We start from the raw sequence: 17,969 nt of genomic DNA, 5'->3' as shown, positions 1-17,969 counted from the left end.
GGTTGAAGGGCCTTGAGGGCCATGGGCCTTGGTTAAATGACCATAAGTAGTAGGAGTGGAATCATGCCATTCGGCCATGGAGTCTGATCCATCAGTCAATCATGGCTAATTTATTTTTCCTATTTTCCTGCATTCTCCCTATAACCTTTGAACCATTCACTAATCAAGAACCTATTAACCTCAACTTTAAATATATCCAATGACTTAGCCTCTACAGCCATCTGTGGTAATGAATTCCACAGATTCATCACCTTTTGGTTAAGGAAATTCCTCCTCATATCTGTTCTAAAGGGACATCCTTCTATTCTAAGGTTCTGGTGCTAGACTCTCAATCTATTGGATACACTCTTTCCCTGTCCACTATCTTGAACTTTCAATATTTGGTTGGTTTCATTGAGATTCTCATTCTCCTAACATATATAAACACTATAAAGGAGACCTGACTGAGTAGGGTCGGGCTACTCGAAACTACTTACCTTGCCCACCCACCTGCGGCTTTGTACCTATAGCTAGGTAAGCAAGGTAAGTAGATTAAAGCAGCCCCTGTCTCCTCAGTGACGCTGCCTTTAAACTGTTGCTCCAGGTCAAACGGTGTCATATTTTGGATTCAGAGTTCAAATGGTGGTGTGGGCAACTTTCACTGAGTGGGGGACTTCGGAGGTGCTATCAGAATAGCATCGGTGAGTAGAAGAAAATGAATGTTTAAGCAGTGGTTGAGGTATTAACCAAAAGAGCTGCTCTCTTGAGGATAATGCCGAACCTCTTGTGGGGCCTGAACCCATCCAATCACAAGGAGAGTATTTCAATGTAGTAGTGTGATCACTTGAGGTGAATATAAGGTTCTCTAAGGGGTTGTCTATTGGTGGGTCCTCAGGTGGCTGTAGAGGCTGATCTGGGATCCACATATTCTGCCGCACAGTGGACAATAGTGAGTGGTGGGTGTGATTAGTGGTTGGGTCTTCTGATTGTTCAGTCTCTCTTTTCAATGGTCATCTAACCCCCATACCATGCCTGGTGTAAAAGATTTGGCAACTCAGATGGTTAGCCTCACTCACCTCAGAATACCCAGCCTCTAAACTCTTGGACTCAGGTATTCCAATTGCTGGTCCAGTTAACCTGGCAATCTATCATATATCACCCTTCAGCTGAATGCAGAAAATCACTACTATGCAATGACAAAGTGCCAAACCCATTGCAGTGTCTCTCTAAAGCACTCAAAAACTGCTTAAATGCAGTTACCAAGAAAGGTTAAGTAAACAGAAACTGATAAGTTTCTACTGGATTAAGTCCAAACCCATCAGAAAATCCTTTAACTGGAGAACAGAGCTCTAAAGTACAAATATGCTGAATACACTTCAATCAGAAAGATTTGCATAAATGAGCAGCAATTTTTGTAATTAATTATGGGTGTCTGCCTAACAGGAAAGAATCAAGCTTGAATCCTGCCTTATGCTTAATGGACATAAACAAATTTAATAGAATGTCATTGGAGAGCTTTAACTTCAGAAGCATTAGATCATGTGCAGAATTTTGGATAAATTTCATTTTTGTTAACACAGAAATAATCCAGTATCAACAAGATAAGGGACTTCTTTACAACTGTAGCTAACAGAAGATATGGAACAGGCTTGTTTTAATGATGCTGGGTAATCATGTGGGACAATGTTGTAGTAGGACAATGCTGGGTTCAAATCCAATACAGGTTTGTGGGATATTGATCTTGTGCTTTAGCCTCTCAAGTCAACCTCAAAGTTCAGTGTAATGGGCAGCATTAAACTGCTCTGCATTGGCAATCATATGAGGCACCTGAGGGGGTTATTGGATAATTAGACTGTTGCTGGTAAATGTCCAAGGGTCATTGCAGAACTAGATATGGAACAGGCCACTCGGACCTCCTCTGCATTGATCATAATGTCAATCTAACTAATCCCATCTGCCTGCACATATTCTGTACCCCTCTATTCCCTGCCTGTTCCTGTGTGTGTGCCTAAATTTACAGTGCTGTAAATCTAATTGACCTATACCCCACATCAAAGTGCTGTTGCTGGAAGTGGATACCCTAAATGGAGAGCATGAAATGTGTTCACACGAATCCAGGAGACAATAGCGTTGGTGCAGATGCAGATTTATGCAAGACAGGGCAATTTGGTGCATATTTCTGGGTGCTTTAGTGACTTATGGAAAATATATCTCTCCTCACTTTATGGTAAGACATGTTCCTTCTAGCAAACACGAGGAAATCTGCAGATGCTGGAAATTCAAGCAACACACACAAAAGATAGTCATAGTCATACTTTATTGGTCCCGGGGGAAATTGGTTTTTGTTACAGTTGCACCATAAATAATAAATAGTAATAAAACCATAAACGGTTAAATGGTAATATGTAAATTATGCCAGTAAATTATGAAATGTCCAGGACTTGGAGGCTCAGGGTGTCTGACTCTCCAAGGGAGGAGTTGTAAAGTTTGATGGCCACAGGCAGGAATGACTTCCTATGATGCTCTGTGTTGCATCTCGGTGGAATGAGTCTCTGGCTGAATGTACTCCTGTGCCCACCCAGTACATTATGTAGTGGATGCGAGACATTGTCCAAGATGGCATGCAACTTAGACAGCATCCTCTTTTCAGACACCACCGTGAGAGAGTCCAGTTCCATCCCCACAACATCACTGGCCTTATGAATGAATCCCCACAACATCTCAGGCCTTACGAATGAAAATGCTGGTGAACACAACAGGCCAGGCAGCATCTATAGGAAGAGGTACAGTCGATGTTCGGGCCGAGACCCTTCGTCAGCACGAGGTTGCACTGGACAACCCAATGGCACTGTTCTGTAAAACCTGAAAATGTAGTTCTAGCTCTGCGCAACTTTGATATGCAGCATTAGAATGACCTGACGATAATGGAGGTGGAATAATTCTTAGATCCTCTGGTTTTCAGTAATAATATTCACATTCTAATATAAAATTGCAAAGGCAGGAGGAATCACTAGGAATTCCTGTCACCCTAGCTGCGAGCATTTGAAGTTGCTCACACAGATGTTAAAAATACCAAAGATTGAAGCCCAAAGTTTGATTGGAGATCTGGTGCCTGAAGCCCTGGGTCCGCAAATCTGCGAGTCCACTGAGGAAGTCATAGCCCCGATGTCTGCAAGTTCATGAGTCCACTGGAGGGTGGAGGACCATAGGCTACCTATCCTGTGGTTGGAGTTTGTGAGCCCACTGGAGGCCAGTCCTGGGGTTGGGTGTGTGAGTGGGTGAGAGGGAGGAAAGGGGCTTGTTTCGCTGCTGTCGTTTTGTTGCAGTTGTCCTCTTGTTGCTGTTATTTGTGTTGTTCTGCTGAACGCTGTGGACATGCTCTGCTGGCACTGGAATGTGTGGCTGCCTCCACATCCTTGGGTTGTGTTGGCTGTTATCACAAATGACTCATTTCACTGTATGTTTTGTTGTACATGTGATAAATAAATGAATTTGAAAAGGCTCACTAGTTTCCTCCTAGCACTGGCACACATTCTTCCTATTCATTCTGAGAGGGTGAATGTGTTTTTAATGACTTGGCAGAAACCTTACCCCATTTTTTTGAAAACCTTTCTAGCAAGACACATTGAGACATAAGTACGACTTAAGTGGGACTCTAACAATCCAGAGAAACTCTTACAGTTAAGTCAGGTGAGTTCCAGGAGCTGATTTAGTGTGTATGAGCTCAGTGCCTTGTCGAGCAATTCTACAATTCCACAGGCAATATTCTCATGCATATTATTACACTCAATTATCAGTCCATGAGATACACAATTCCTCTCACATTGTCAGCGAGATCACTGAAACCAGTCATTGCACCTCAACATCACACAGTTCAATTGGAAAAGTGCTGAAAACAGTGTACAGGAAGTTGGATGATGGGATGCGTTAGTGATACTTCTTAAACTAAACCCTTCCTTCTCTCTGGTAAATATCTGAACTGAACCAAGGATGCATGTAACCTCAGTGCGATACTTTAACTCCCATATGAACTCTGGACTTTAATACTGTGTTATTTATTTATTATTTAGAGATACAGGTGTTACATACCTCGTGGGTATCTTGTGACTGTCTTATGAGCATGATGTAATGGTCTTGTGGTGGTCACATGATGTAATTTTCCCACCAGTGTGAGGTCACAAGATGACCTGTTCTCAACAGGTATATAAAGGGAAACCCTGTTGTGACGCAGTTAGTTTCAGTTTAGTTTTGTGTCTTAACCTAGGATTTGAGGATAAAATAAAGAATGCTAATGAAAGCAGAGTGGTAGATGTTGTTTCTGTGGACATCAGCAAGACACTGGACAAGGTCTCATATGCTAGGCTCATCCAGAGCGTTACTGAACATGTGATCGAAGATCAGCCAGGTAACTGGATCTAAAAATGACAGTGATAGGAGATGATGGGCAAGAGTGAAAGCACGTTTTTCTGATTGAACCTCTGTGATGGGAGGTGCACCACAGGGTGTAGATCAGATGGTAAATTGGTTTGAGCTTCAGATGAAGACATGCTCTCCAAAAAACATAGAAACATAGAAAACCTACAGCACAATACAGGCCCTTTGGCCCACAAAGCCGTGCCAAACATGTCCTTATCTTAGAACTACCTAGGCTTTACCCATAGCCCTCTATTTCTCTAAGCTCCATGTACCTATCCAGGAGTCTCTTAAAAGACATGATCATTTCCGCCTCCACCACCGCCACCGACAGCCCATTCCACGTACTCACCACTCTCTGCGTAAAAAACTTAATCTTGACATCTCCTCTCTACCTACTTCCAAGCACCTTAAAACTATGTCCTCTCATGTTAGCCATTTCAGCCCTGGGAAAAAGCCTCTGACTATCGTCACGATCAATGCCTCTCATTATCTTGTACACCTCTATCAGGTCACCTCTTATCCTATATTGCTCCAAAGAGAAAAGGCCGAGTTCATTCAACCAGGGTCCTATATAGCTGCAATATTATCTCTTGGCTCTTAAACTCAATCCCACAGTTGATGAAGGCCAATGCACCGTATGCCTTCTTAACCACAGAGCCAACCTGCGTAGCAGCTTTGAGTGTCCGATGGACTCAGACCTTAAGATCCCTCTGATCCTCCATACTGCCAAGAGTCTTACCATTAATACTATATTCTGCCATCATATTTGACCTACCAAAATGAACCACTTCACACATCTGGGTTGAACTTCATCTGCCACTTCTCAACCCAGTTTTGCATTCTATCAATGTCCTGCTGTAACCTCTGACAGTCCTCCACATTACCCACAACCTTCGTGTCATCAGCAAACTTACTAACCCATCCCTCCACATCCTCATCCAGGTCATTTGTAAAAATCACGAAGAGAAGGGGTCCCAGAACAGATCCCTGAGGCACTCCACTGGTCACCGGCCTCCATGCAGAATATGACCCGTCTACAGCCACTCTTTGCCTTCTGTGGGCAAGCCAGTTCTGGAAAACTTGCTGTCAAGCTGCTCCTATACAGCGGCAACACTGGCCTCTATTTGACAATGTGGGAAAGAGTGGCATGGTAGTGTAGCGGTTAGTGTAACGCTTTATAGCACCAGGGATCAGTGATCAGGATTCAATTCCTGCTGCTGTCTGTAAGAAGTTTGTACACCCTCTCTGGGTTTCCTCCTGGTGCTCTGGTTTCATCTCACATTCCAAAGATGTATGGGTTAGAGTTAATAAATTCTGGCCATGCGATGCTTGCATCGGAGCATAGCAACACTTGTAGGCTACCCCCAACAGATATTCGGACTGTGTAGGTCATTGACACAAACAACCTATTTCACTGTATATTTCAATGCACATGTGACAAATAAAACTAATGTGATATAATCTAAAGTTAGGTCCTATCCACACAAGCAGAACAATTCCAACCCAGCTAATTACAACCACATTAGTCTACTCTCAGATATCAGCAAGTAACGGAAGGGATATTCATCAGCACTATCAAAAGGTTTGTTTACAACAGCCTGCTCACCAAAGCTCAGTTCAGAGTCAGAATCAGGTTCTATATCACTGGCATATGTCAGGAAATTTGTTGTTGCAGTACATTGCAATACATAATACATGCGCAATACATGCGCCGGTCGTGCATGCAGCTTGGTACAGCCGTTCCGATCTATTCTTTTACTTTCTTCTTCTTACTTTTTAATTTACGTTATTTTTTGTATTTTTTTCTCACGGTAACACGTCGAAGCTGCACCCTCTCTAATATGCTGGTAGAGAGTTTTATTTGGGTTTTCTTTAGCGCTGGAAATGGTTACATCCCGACACGCGGGACAGAAGCAAGGTCGTATTGTGTATTCCACGGACCAGCAAAGACCGGCCGGCTTAGGGAACAGAGTGGCAGACACCCCTGCTAAAATCCAGAGGAAAACACACAGAGGGTGCAGAGGGGGATCACAAAGCCGAGGAAAGAGGACCGAGTCGAGACAACAGAGACTTTTGGAGAAGAGGAGTTCGGTGGGTAATACTGTTCTGGCTGACTGGAAGTGCACTGAGAGCAGTAAGCATGAAGGAGTGGGGTGCTTACTGTTCTGGCTAACAATGGATGGTGCAATCCGGGGTATATTACGATCGAGGAACGTGTTTGCAGACTGGATATTGAACTTTTTACTGTTGGACTTCGGCCACATTCCACCGTGATACAACACTGGGTGGCACGGGAGGTCGTTCCTGCCTGTGGCCCTCGAACGTGCAGCTCCTCCAGTGGAGGGTCAGACACCCTGAGCCAATGGACTGGTCCTGGACTTATTTTCCATCTGGCATAGTTTTGCATTTTGTTGTCTGATTGTTGGGGTTTTTTGTATTGCTATATTTATGCCCTATTCTTGGTTGGTGCGGCTGCAACAAAACCAAATTTCCCTCGGGATTAATAAAGCATATCTATCTATCTATCTAAAACCGTAGATTGCAATAAGTGTATATAAAAATTAAATAAGTAACGCAAAAAGCGCACGACAAAAAATAGAGGGGTGGTGTCCGTGGGTTCAATGCCCATTCAGAAATCAGATGGCTGAGGGGAAGAAGCTGTTCCTGAAACGTTGAGTGTGTGTTTTCAGGCTCCGGTGCCTCCTCCTTAATGGCAGCAATGAGAAGAGGGCATGTCCTGAGTGACGGGGTGTAAGCGTGACTGGATCAAATAACGACAGCACAAAAAGATCATTACTTATCTTTTCACCCGTTTATTTCTTCGAGCTCAGCCGGCGAGTGAACTTGGACCCGACATCAGGGAGAGAACCTTTCTCATGTCCCCGGCGGTTCTACAAGTTCACTGCCTGATGTCAGAATTGTCAGAAGTTATAAGGCCACCGATACAAAAGAACAATCAGTTTGATAACCATTCCGGTCAAGTCAATGAACTATTGATAAAAAAGTACAATCAATTTGTTAGACCCTCCAGCCACCTTAAATAAAAAGGGAATGTCCTACCTGGTTTGCTGGAGCCACAACTTAATTAAAAAGATAAGAACATCCGTCAAATTTATGCTTTAATTAAGAAAGGAATGTTCCGTCTAATTTCCATCAGGTACTGCTTTCTGTCGAAATCAAAAGGTGTGAAAATCCCAGAGACATCTTATGTGGATCTGGGCGAACTTTACCCTTATCTTGCTCCAAAGAAGGCAGCTGTGAGACATTATTCAAACACACTGCAGTCACAGACATAGTCAGTACTTAATTCATTGTTTACAGGGAGCTGAGAATCCCCCATTCCCTTAAACTTTATGAGGGGGTCCTTCATGATCAATGCTGCCTTTGTGAGACATCATCTTCTGCACCTCTCAGAGCAGGGGAGGCTAGTGTCCATGATGGAGGTGGCTGAGTTTAAAACTGTCCGCAGCTTTTTCCAGTCCTATGCAGTGGCCCCTCCATACCAGATGGTGACGCAAGCAGATAGTATGCTCTCTACAATCATCTGTAGAAATTTCTGAGAGTCTTTGGTGCCATACCAAGTCTCCTCAAACTCCTAATGAAATAAAGCTGCTGTCGTCCCTTCTTTGTATTTAGATCATTATGGTAGGCGCAAGACAGATCTTCAGAGAGGTTGATATACAGGTAACTTGAAACTGCTGACCCCTTCCTTTTGAGTTCTATCAAAGTCACTGAACTTCTGATCATATTTTACCTTTAGTTTGAACGTGAACAGCAAAACTGACCTCTGGTGGTGAAACAAGAGTAACTGCCCCCAACCAGCCAGGCAGTATTTGGTCAAATGTGGATCAAGGAGCCCTGGCTAAACTAGAACTGGTGGGGGAAACCTTCTGCTGGTTGGAAGCACACTCAGCACAAAGGAAGGTGGTTGGAGATTAATCATCTCAACCACAAGACATTCCTTAGGGTAGTGTCCCAGGCCCAGCCATCTTCAGCTGCCTCAACATGGTCCCTCTTTTGTATGATTAGATTTAGGGATGCTCACTGATAATTGTACAATGTTCAGCACAATTTACAATTCCTCAAATAATGGAACGGTCCACATCCAAATGTAGCAAGACTTGGACAATCTCCAGGTCCGGGCTGACAAGTGGCAATAAATGGTCGTGCCACAGAAATGCCAAGCAATGGTGATATCCAAGAAGAGAAAATCCAAACAAGAGAAAATCTGCAGATGCTGGAAACTCCAGCAACACACACAAAATACTGGAAGAAACCATCCAGTTTTTTCCCCCTGAAATTCAGCGACATTACCATCACTGAACCCCCAATATCAAAATCCTGAGGGCATTCATATTGACCAGAAACTGAACACAAGTACTCATACACAGGATGTGCCCACAAAAGCAGGTCAGACCCTTGGAATTCTGCAGTGAGTAACTCAGCCCCCTCAACTCTCTAAAGTCGATCCACCATCTACGAGGCACAAGTTCAGAGCCTGAGTGACTGCAGCTTCAATGTCAGTCAAGGAGCTGGACACCACACAGAGCATAGCAGCCTAGTTGAAAGGCATCCTATCCAAATGGAATTCGTGATCGATACAGTGGACGCTGGACTTCACAATCTACCTCATTATGATCTTCCACCTGCACTGCACTGCACTTTCTGTGCAGCTTTTACACTTTATTCTGCATTGTTATAGTTTTCAAGGAAAGCTTTCTGCCATTTTCTTGGTACATGTGACAATAATAAACCAATTCACTCACTCCACCACCAATACACTGTAGAAGGGGTTTGTACCATCTGCTGTATGCACTGTAATAGGTCCATAAACACTGCCCAACATAACTCCTCACATAACATATTCAAGACCTACAACCTCTAACATCTAGAAAGACAAGGACAGCAAAAGCATAGGAGCATCACCATCGTGAAGTTGCCCTCCAAGACACACATCTTGTCTTGGAAATATATCACTGTTCTTACTTACTTACTGCCTGTTACGCTGCTGGCTTGTAGCACAGCAATAAAGATCCTCTATCTCTGGCAGTGTTCAGGCCTTCCTCCAGTTCTGGTCACCACAGTGCAGAAAGGATGAGACTGCACTAGAGGGACTGTAAAGGGGATCACAAGAATTCTCCTGGATTACAGGACCTTGGTTACAGGAAGAGATTGTGGAGTGGGTTTCTTTTCCCTGAAGTTCACCCCCTGAACTCATCAGAAACAGAATCAGGTTTATTATCACCAACATGTGTCGTGAAATTTGTAAACTGAGCAGCAGAAGTTCAATGCAACACATAATATAGAAGAAAAAAATTATAATAAAACCGTGCAAAAAAAAGAAATAATATATATTAAAAAAAGTGTTGAAGGGTTCAATGTTTATTCCAACACTCCAACACTATTATGAAGGCAAGACAGCGACTATAATTCATTAGGAGTTTGAAGAGATTTGGTATGTCAACAAAAACACTCAAAAACTTCTATAGATGTACTGCAGAGAGCATTCTGACAGGCTGCATCATGGGTGGGGGGGGGTGCTACTGCACAGGACTGAAAGAAGCTGCAGAGGGTCAAATGGTTATATATTTAGTCAGCTTTATATGGATACTAGCCTACAAAGTACCCAGGCCAACTTCAAGGAGCGATGTCTCAGAAAGATAGCATCCATTATTAAAGGCCCCCAGAACCCAGGGCATGCCCTTTTCTCACTGTTACCATCAGGTAGGAGGTACAGAAGCCTGAAGGCACACATTCAGCGATTCAGGAACAGCTTCTTCCCCTCTGCCATCCGATTCCTAAATGGACACTGAACCCATGAACATTACCTTACTTTTTAAATATATATTATTTCTATTTTTGCACGACTTTTAATCTATTCAATATATATATATTGTAATTGATTGATTTATTTATTTTTCTTCTATATTATGTATTGCATTGAACTGCTGCTGCGAAGTTAACAAATTTCACGACACATGCCGGTGATAATAAACCTGATTCTGATTCTGATCATCCAACATCTTTGTTACTTTATCTTTATGAGCTATGTCGTCTTGTTGATATTTACACCCTCGGGGCACAATGCCATCAGTTTTATTTGTTACTTATCACAGTTGCAAAGTGGGTCACAACGTTCTGTTTCAGAATGTAGTCATCTCACATCAATGTATAGTAAATGGGTCAATGTTGCTCAGGTGAGCTATGCTGAATATCGTGTCGAGCAGGAAACGTTCAAGTCACCGATTCACTTAGCATTGAAACAATCCCCTCAGCTCACCAAGTCTGTGTAAAGCATCAGGCACCCACTTACATTAATCCGACACTAATCCTATTGTATTCAGAATCAGAATTAGGTTTATGTCACTGTCATAAATCATGATATTTGTTGTTTTGTGACAGTAGAACCATACAGGCATAATGTGACAAATTGCAGGAAGTCAGTTAAATAAATAGATAGATAGATAGATAGATAGATAGTGTGAAAGAGGAATCATAAGACAGTGCTGATGAGTTTGTGGACTGTTCACAAATCTGATGGCAGAGGAGAAGAAGGTATTCCTAAAATGCTGAGTGTGGGCGTTCAGTACTTCCTCCCTGTTGGTATTAATGAGGAAAGCCCGAGTGATGAGGGTTCTTAATGATGGATGCCACCACCTTGAGGCATCGGCTTTTGAAGATGCCCTTAATAGTGCAGAGGCACGTGTCCATGATGGAGCTGACTGAGTCCTCTGCAGCCTCTTTCGACCCTGTGCATTGGAGCTCCATACCAGACAGTGATGCAACCAGTCAGAACACGTACCATGGCACATCTGTAGAAATTCAAGCTCTCTCAACCATTAACGGGAGTTTCCCGTAACATTCCCTCTTAAAAAAAAGCCTTTTTTCCTCTCTTTCCCCAAGCCCCACCTCCTCTACCATTTCACAATATAAAACACTTCCACTCAGCTTACCAGCTCTCCCCTTCAAAGATCAAAAGTTCAAAGTAAATTTATTATCAAAGTACATATATGTCACCATATACAACCCTGAAATTAATTTTCTTGCAGGGATACTCAATAATTCCATAATAGAATAATGACATAACAGAATAATGAAACATAACACCAAGTTGGGCATTCAACCAGTGTGGAATAGACAACAAACTGTGAAAACACAAAAAGAAAGAAATAATAGTAATAAATCAATAAACAATAAATATCGAGAATGTGAGTTGAAGAGCCCTTGAAAGTGAGTCTATTGGCTGTGAGAACACTTCAATGATGGGGCAAGTGAAGTTTAGTGACGTTATCCCCTCTGGTTCAAGAGCCTGATGGTAGAGGGGTACTAACTGCGTCTAAACCTGGTGGTGTGAGTCCTGACTATCTTATCTTCTTCCTGCTGGCAACAGCAAGAAGAGAGCACGTCCTGGATGATTGGGTCGCTGATGATGAATGCTGCCTTCTGCGACAACGCACAGTGTAGATGTGCTCAGTAGAGGAGTGAGCTTTATCTGTGATGGACTGAGCTGTATACACTACTTTTCAAAGGATTTTCCATTCAAGGAATTTCCATACCAGGCTGCGATTCAATTAGTCAATATACATTCCACTACACATCTGTAGAAGTTTGCCAAAGTTTTAGATGTCATGCCAAACCTTTGCAAACTTCTAAGGAAGTAGTGGCACTGCCATACTTTCTTTGTAATTGTTCTTACATACTGGGCACAGGACAAGCCTTCCACAATAATAACACTGAGGAATTTAAAGTTGCTGATTATCTCCACCTCTGATCCTCTGATGAGCGCTGGCTCATGAACCTCTGGTTTCCTTCTCCTGAAGTCAATAGTCAATTCCTTGGTCTTGCTGACATTGAGTAAGAAGTTGTTGTTATGGAACCACTCAGCCAGACTTTCAAACTCCCTCCTATATGCTGATTTGTCACCTCCTTCGATTTGGCCTATGACAGCAAACTTGAATATGGCATTGAAGTTGTGCTTACTCACACAATCACAAGTGTAAAGCGAGTAGAGCAGGGGCTAAGCACACAGCCTTGTGGTGCACCGGTGCTGACAGAGATTGTGCAGGAAATATTGTTCCCAATCCAAACTGACTAGGATCTGCAATGAGGAGATTGAGGATCCTATTGCACAAGGACTATGTCTGGGAGCTTATTGATTAGTTTTGAAGGGATGATGGGATTGAATGTTGAGCCGTAGTTGATAATGCATTGTTGCTGTCCAGATGTTCCAGGGGTGAGTAAAGAGTCAATAAGATGGCATCTGCTGTGGACATGTTGCTCCGGTGGGCAAGCTGGAATGGACCCAAATCACTTCCCAGGCAGGAGTTTATATATTTCATCACCAACCTCTCAAAACACTTCTTCGTTAGTTATTCCTCATGGACTCTTGATCACATGCATGTTTTCCTATAACAGGAGCCTCTGGTTACTGGCAACATACTTACACTGACCAATCACTACCATGGCCACAGCTTTCTCCCCCACCATGATTCCCACCACATCAAATGCCACCCCCCCCCACCCGACATTCGCATCCACCTGTTTTCTAAAACTATTGCAGTGTCGCCTCAGGGACTCATTATGTCCTTTCCCACTCGATGGACTCAGCAGCCCAGCAGTGAAGCCCTGGCCTGGATTCACTCCGCCACAACATCACTATTCTTTCTATGGCACTCCAGGAACAACTTTGCTCTTCTTGCTGAAACAGGCATTGCTGTCTCCAAAACATTGCCCAAAGACCAGCATCCCCGACACCAACACTCCACCACCTCCAAACTGTACTTTTCCTTCTGAGATCTTGTTCCATCATAACTCTTCTCTCTTCTTCACCTTGCCACTAATTCTGACCAACTCTTCTTCCTCCATCCCTTCCTCATTGGGCTCTTGTGCGTTCTTCTTCATGAGCCCCTCCTCAATGTTCATTAACTTGCCTTGTCTAATGTTCCCTCAAACCTTCACGCTCCGCCCCAGAAATCTGTTGCTGGGGTCTTGCTGCACAGTCTTCTACGTAACATTTTTACGGCAGTCCCAACCATGTTCATTGAGTTGGTGCTAGGTCTGTTTTCAATTACCTGATATGGGACACCATCATAGAGACCTATTCTTTTTCATTGCAGAGTTATTTTAAATTCTTCAGCTGGGTGGTTTTGGAACGCTTTGTTTTGGGGTGGGGGGGGGGTAGGTGGTCCACAATTCGGATCTCTAGTCTGGTAAATTGAAATGCAAACAAATCATGTATAAGGAAGTTATGCAGAGTGGGGATAGTAAAGATGAGGCTGGAGTTTGTGAATGGAGGTCAGGAAGAATTAAATGCTGTCCAGGTACTCCATGACCTGGAAAGCATGTCATGTGATTAGAGGTCCCAACGAATTGAATGCAATACAACCCAGCCACTCAACCTGAGTTGTGCTGAATTCAGATGCCAAACAAGCGATCAATCTGTTGAATGATAGTTTCAATGCCTTGACGTACATGTGACGAATAATCTTTAAGTTTTAGCTTACCTCCAGGGCAATCCAATTGTTGGAGATTTGTCTGGAAACATTTTAAAATATAGTGCCTGAACTATGATATCTCCCATCTTCAGTGACATGCTTTGTTTACATTGCCACAGACAGGACATCCTTTAACTTTAAAAGCTATCAGGTCTTGAGAATGGATGTCTGTCTAGCCCACCTTCTGGCTTTCATGTATGGCCTTCTAGCCCACCTCAGGCTCCAATCCCAGCTGCCCTTCTTGCCCAACTAATCGTCGAATCGCAAATCTCCTTTTAGACCGCCTCATCCTCCAATGCCAGCTCCCCTTCTAGCCCTCCTCATCCTCCAATCCCAGCTCCCTTTCACCTCCGACCTCCCACTCAGCATTATGTTGTATCCCACTTGCCTGACAGAGTAAGTGACTTGCCACGTGAAATATCAACTAGTGGGTTAAAAGTAATTACTACTAGCATAGCTACGCTTAAACATGCTGCTAAGGCAACACCTCCTGAAGTTAAAGACAAAAGGCAAATTTTATCAGTGATAAATAATGAAATAACCACTTGGGCCAGCCAAGGGGTCCCAACATGGGATCCAGAGCATAAAAAAGTCTGGGAACCCTTGAATTGGGCTGACAAGGATGAAGTAGATGATAATGGTGGCATAGCAGCTAGCGTAATGCATTCCAGCACCAGTGATTGAGGTTCAATTCCCACCACGGTCTGTAAAGACTTTGTACGTTTCCCTGTGACCACGTGAGTTTTCTCCAGGTGCTCCAGATTCTTCCTATGTACCAAAGACACGCAGACTAGTAAGTTGTGTGCATGCAATGTTGAGAGCCAGAAGCATGGCAAGACTCGGGGCTGCACCCAGTACATCCCTGGACGGTGCTGGTCATTGGCCCAATCGACCCATTTCACCATATGTTTCGATCTACATGTGACAAATAAAGCTAATCTTTAATCTTTATCTTACCTCCAGGGCAATCCAATTGTCTGGAAACGTTGTAAAATATAGCGCCTGAACTGTGATATCGCTCGTCTCCAGTGACATGCTTTGCTGACACATTTTGAATAATGCAGCTCAGAACAGTCAGTGGGACCCAAACATCTCAACTCTCATCTAGCACCACACTGGCTGGGAATTCAGCCACATTATAATTTATTAACTGTAAGTTACTGTAACTTGTACTAACTTCTCATAACTTGACACAAAACAAAGGATTTTATGATAGCTGTCAGCAATAAGCCTGATTCAAGTTCCTACAATGAATCACAAAGATTACCTTTTGGTCAGTATAACCTACAGCACTCTGGTAAAGTGGCTGTAAACTCTCACTCCACAACCATGGTATCATGAGCCTGACTTCCATAACAGACAGGCGGACGCCACTTTCCCAACAAAAACATTCCTGGATGCTGGCCAGGACCAATGGTTTTAACTGTTTATAGCTGCTTGGGAGATAGGATCACAGAAGGTGCAAAGCATGATTTATCCATGTTTTAAACCAAGATTTATGCAAGACTATCCAAAGCCTTCTGTTTCTTTGGTTTGTGGACATCTGTAAGAAGATGAACCTCAAGGTTGCACATAGCAGAAGTTGGGGCCCGACTTCTGATGCTTGTTCAACTGGCCGGGGTCCGAGTGGATCGCTCTGGGCACTGAAAGAAATCAGGGCCAGGCAGAGAAGATTTGGTGCCTGTACGACTGGACCTGGTGTGAGGTTAGATCGCTCTGGGCACCGAGTTGATTTGAAGAGCTTGAGAGCAGCTTTGGGCTGGGCGACAAATTCTGGACCTGGAGTGAGTCACTGGGCGATGTGGTCTAGGCCTGGGGCCTCTCGCTGCAGATGGAGTCTAAATGTGAGGTACGATTCCCTGTTTAGATAATTTATCACTGGTCCAGATCGAAGGTGAGAGTCGATTTTGCTTCGTCTCTGTGACTTTCACTCCACTCTCCAGGGCACCAGAGCTTTTTGCTGTTCGGTTGTTTGATCAGTTTAAACACTGGCCCAAATAGACTGAAAGAACAGAGTATTGAGGTCTGAGGCGAGAGCCAATTTTGCTCGCTTTCCATGACAGTCCGTTGTTGTGCTCCGTGCCCGCTAATATGATGCACTGATAAAGTGAGGATTTGGGCCTAGTCTGGGCTGCTCCGTGGTTCAGATTTGAGGACTCAATTTTGACTCAAGATGCTGTTGTTCACTTCAATTGTTTGCATGATTTTTTTCTTTCTCTTACACATCAAGTGTTGGGCTTTTATTTTTATTTTTATTCTTTTTTTCTTTAATTGGGTTCTTTTAGGATTCTTGTTTGCTTTTGGCAAGCAAATCTCAAGGTTGTATAATTTATACCTTCTTTGATAATAAATCTACTTGGTTTGCTGAAATATACTTTGATAATAAATATACTTCGAACTCTTGAACTTTGAACATATAGCTTTTGACCCCCAAAATAATGTCATGTTATGGTTGAAGAGGTTGAACAAGCTTGGAAGAGGAGATGTAAAAAGAACCGTTTTGTGTAACCATGGTTTCCAGCTCTGTCCTGCAATAGAAGATATCCAGCAAATGGAAATCTCCTGAATTCATTACAAGGCTGAAGATGACTGAAGGCAAATTGTGGGATTAAAGGCTGTGATGCAACCAGTCAGCATACTCTCCACTACACATCTATAGAAGTTTATTAAAGCTTTAGATGACATGCAAACTTCTAAGAAAATAGAAGTGCTGCTGTGCTTTCTTCATAATGGCACTTACCTTTTGGACGCAGGATAGGTCCTCTGAAATGATAACACAGAGGAATCCAAAGTTGCTGACCCTCTCCACCTCTGATCTCCTGATGAGGACTCCAAGGTTCTGCAGCATGTAATCCAACATCCAAGGATTAATGAATCTTCCTTCAATACATCAAAGGAATCCATTCTCATCTGAGTGGTCAATTCTTATCAGTAAGATTTGCCCCGTTACATTCGAGGCAGGGATATGAGACCTTTGCAGTATTCCAGTTTGCTGCAGTGTTCCCCCTTTCTACTTTGACCAAGAAGAGCTTTGATATCTAATAAATGCAATTCATTCTCAATAATCATCAGCCCATCAAATGGCTCAATTGTGACATCAAAAGATGAGCTCCCAGTAATGGCATGGTGGAACAGGTATTGGAACAAAAAGGAGAGAAAAACACTTGGTTTTTTTTTATGAGGCTGAGTTGCTTGCTCGACACTCAACCCAGCATGGATGGAAAGTGTGGAAGGGGCTGGCCGGATTCGAACCTGAGACCAGTTGCCTCAAAGTCCAGTGCAGTTGCCACTACACCACTGGCCGAGTAGTTGGGTGACTAACCTTTTGATATTCCATTAGCAAGTTCCTTAATTTTGTCCCAGCAGGAAGAACAGATGAAAGTTTTCCCAAAGGAGAGTGCAAAAACCTAGGAGGAAACCTTCCTGTTGAAGATCGAGAGACATGCAAATTGGTAGATTAGTTGCTCCTAGTGTGTATGGTAGTGGTTGACACTGGTGGTAGCTGTTGAGACTGTGGTGAGAATGGGATTAACGTAATGAAAAATGATTAGCTGGTTGCCAGCATGAACTCAGTAGGGTTGAAGGTCCTACTTCTCTGATGTATGGATCTGTTTCAGTGATTGAGGAATATCAAAGGAACGCTGGAAATGCAAATCAAAATGTTTGGATTTAAAATATTACTTTAAAATTTTCAGCTCCCCATTTTGTGCCAGGAAACAGGATAGATCAAAATTGTGAAGAAAACTGCAGTTACTAGTGAGCTACATCAAACTCATGTCCACTCTCTCCTGAAGGAGGCTACCATGCCAGGGCAGCACGGTAGTGTAGTGATCAGCTCAACGCTTTCTAGTACCAGTAAACTGGGTTCAATTCCCACCGCCATCTGTAAGGAGTTTATACTTTCTCTCCAGTGACTGTGTGGATTTCCTCCCGCAGTCCAAAGAGATGCCAGTCGGTAAGTTAATTGGTCACTGTAACTTGTCCTGTGATTAAATCAGGGGCTGCTGCGCGACACGGCGCAAAGGGCCAGAATGGCCTATTCCACACTGTATCTCAGTAAATAAATAATAAATAAATTGT

The 17,969-nt window shown here is 43.2% G+C and overlaps 1 protein-coding gene and 1 long non-coding RNA gene across 2 annotated transcripts in view; one reads left to right on the top strand and one right to left on the bottom strand.

Moving 5' to 3' along the window:
* LOC134345172 (sodium/hydrogen exchanger 9-like) overlaps positions 1-17,969 on the bottom strand; it is a 585,864-nt gene that overhangs the window by 414,609 nt on the left and 153,286 nt on the right. The gene's annotated exons all lie outside the window — the stretch shown is intronic.
* The window catches only part of LOC134344742 (uncharacterized), a 39,028-nt gene continuing 36,715 nt past the window's right edge, over positions 15,657-17,969 (top strand). The window contains exon 1 of the long non-coding RNA XR_010017510.1: positions 15,657-15,738. This is a non-coding gene — a long non-coding RNA (uncharacterized LOC134344742). The remainder of the gene's footprint in view (positions 15,739-17,969) is intronic.

This window comes from Mobula hypostoma, chromosome 4 (genome assembly GCF_963921235.1).
Source record: "Mobula hypostoma chromosome 4, sMobHyp1.1, whole genome shotgun sequence".
Lineage (NCBI taxonomy): Eukaryota > Metazoa > Chordata > Chondrichthyes > Myliobatiformes > Myliobatidae > Mobula > Mobula hypostoma.
This window is presented reverse-complemented; position numbering and strand designations above follow the sequence as displayed.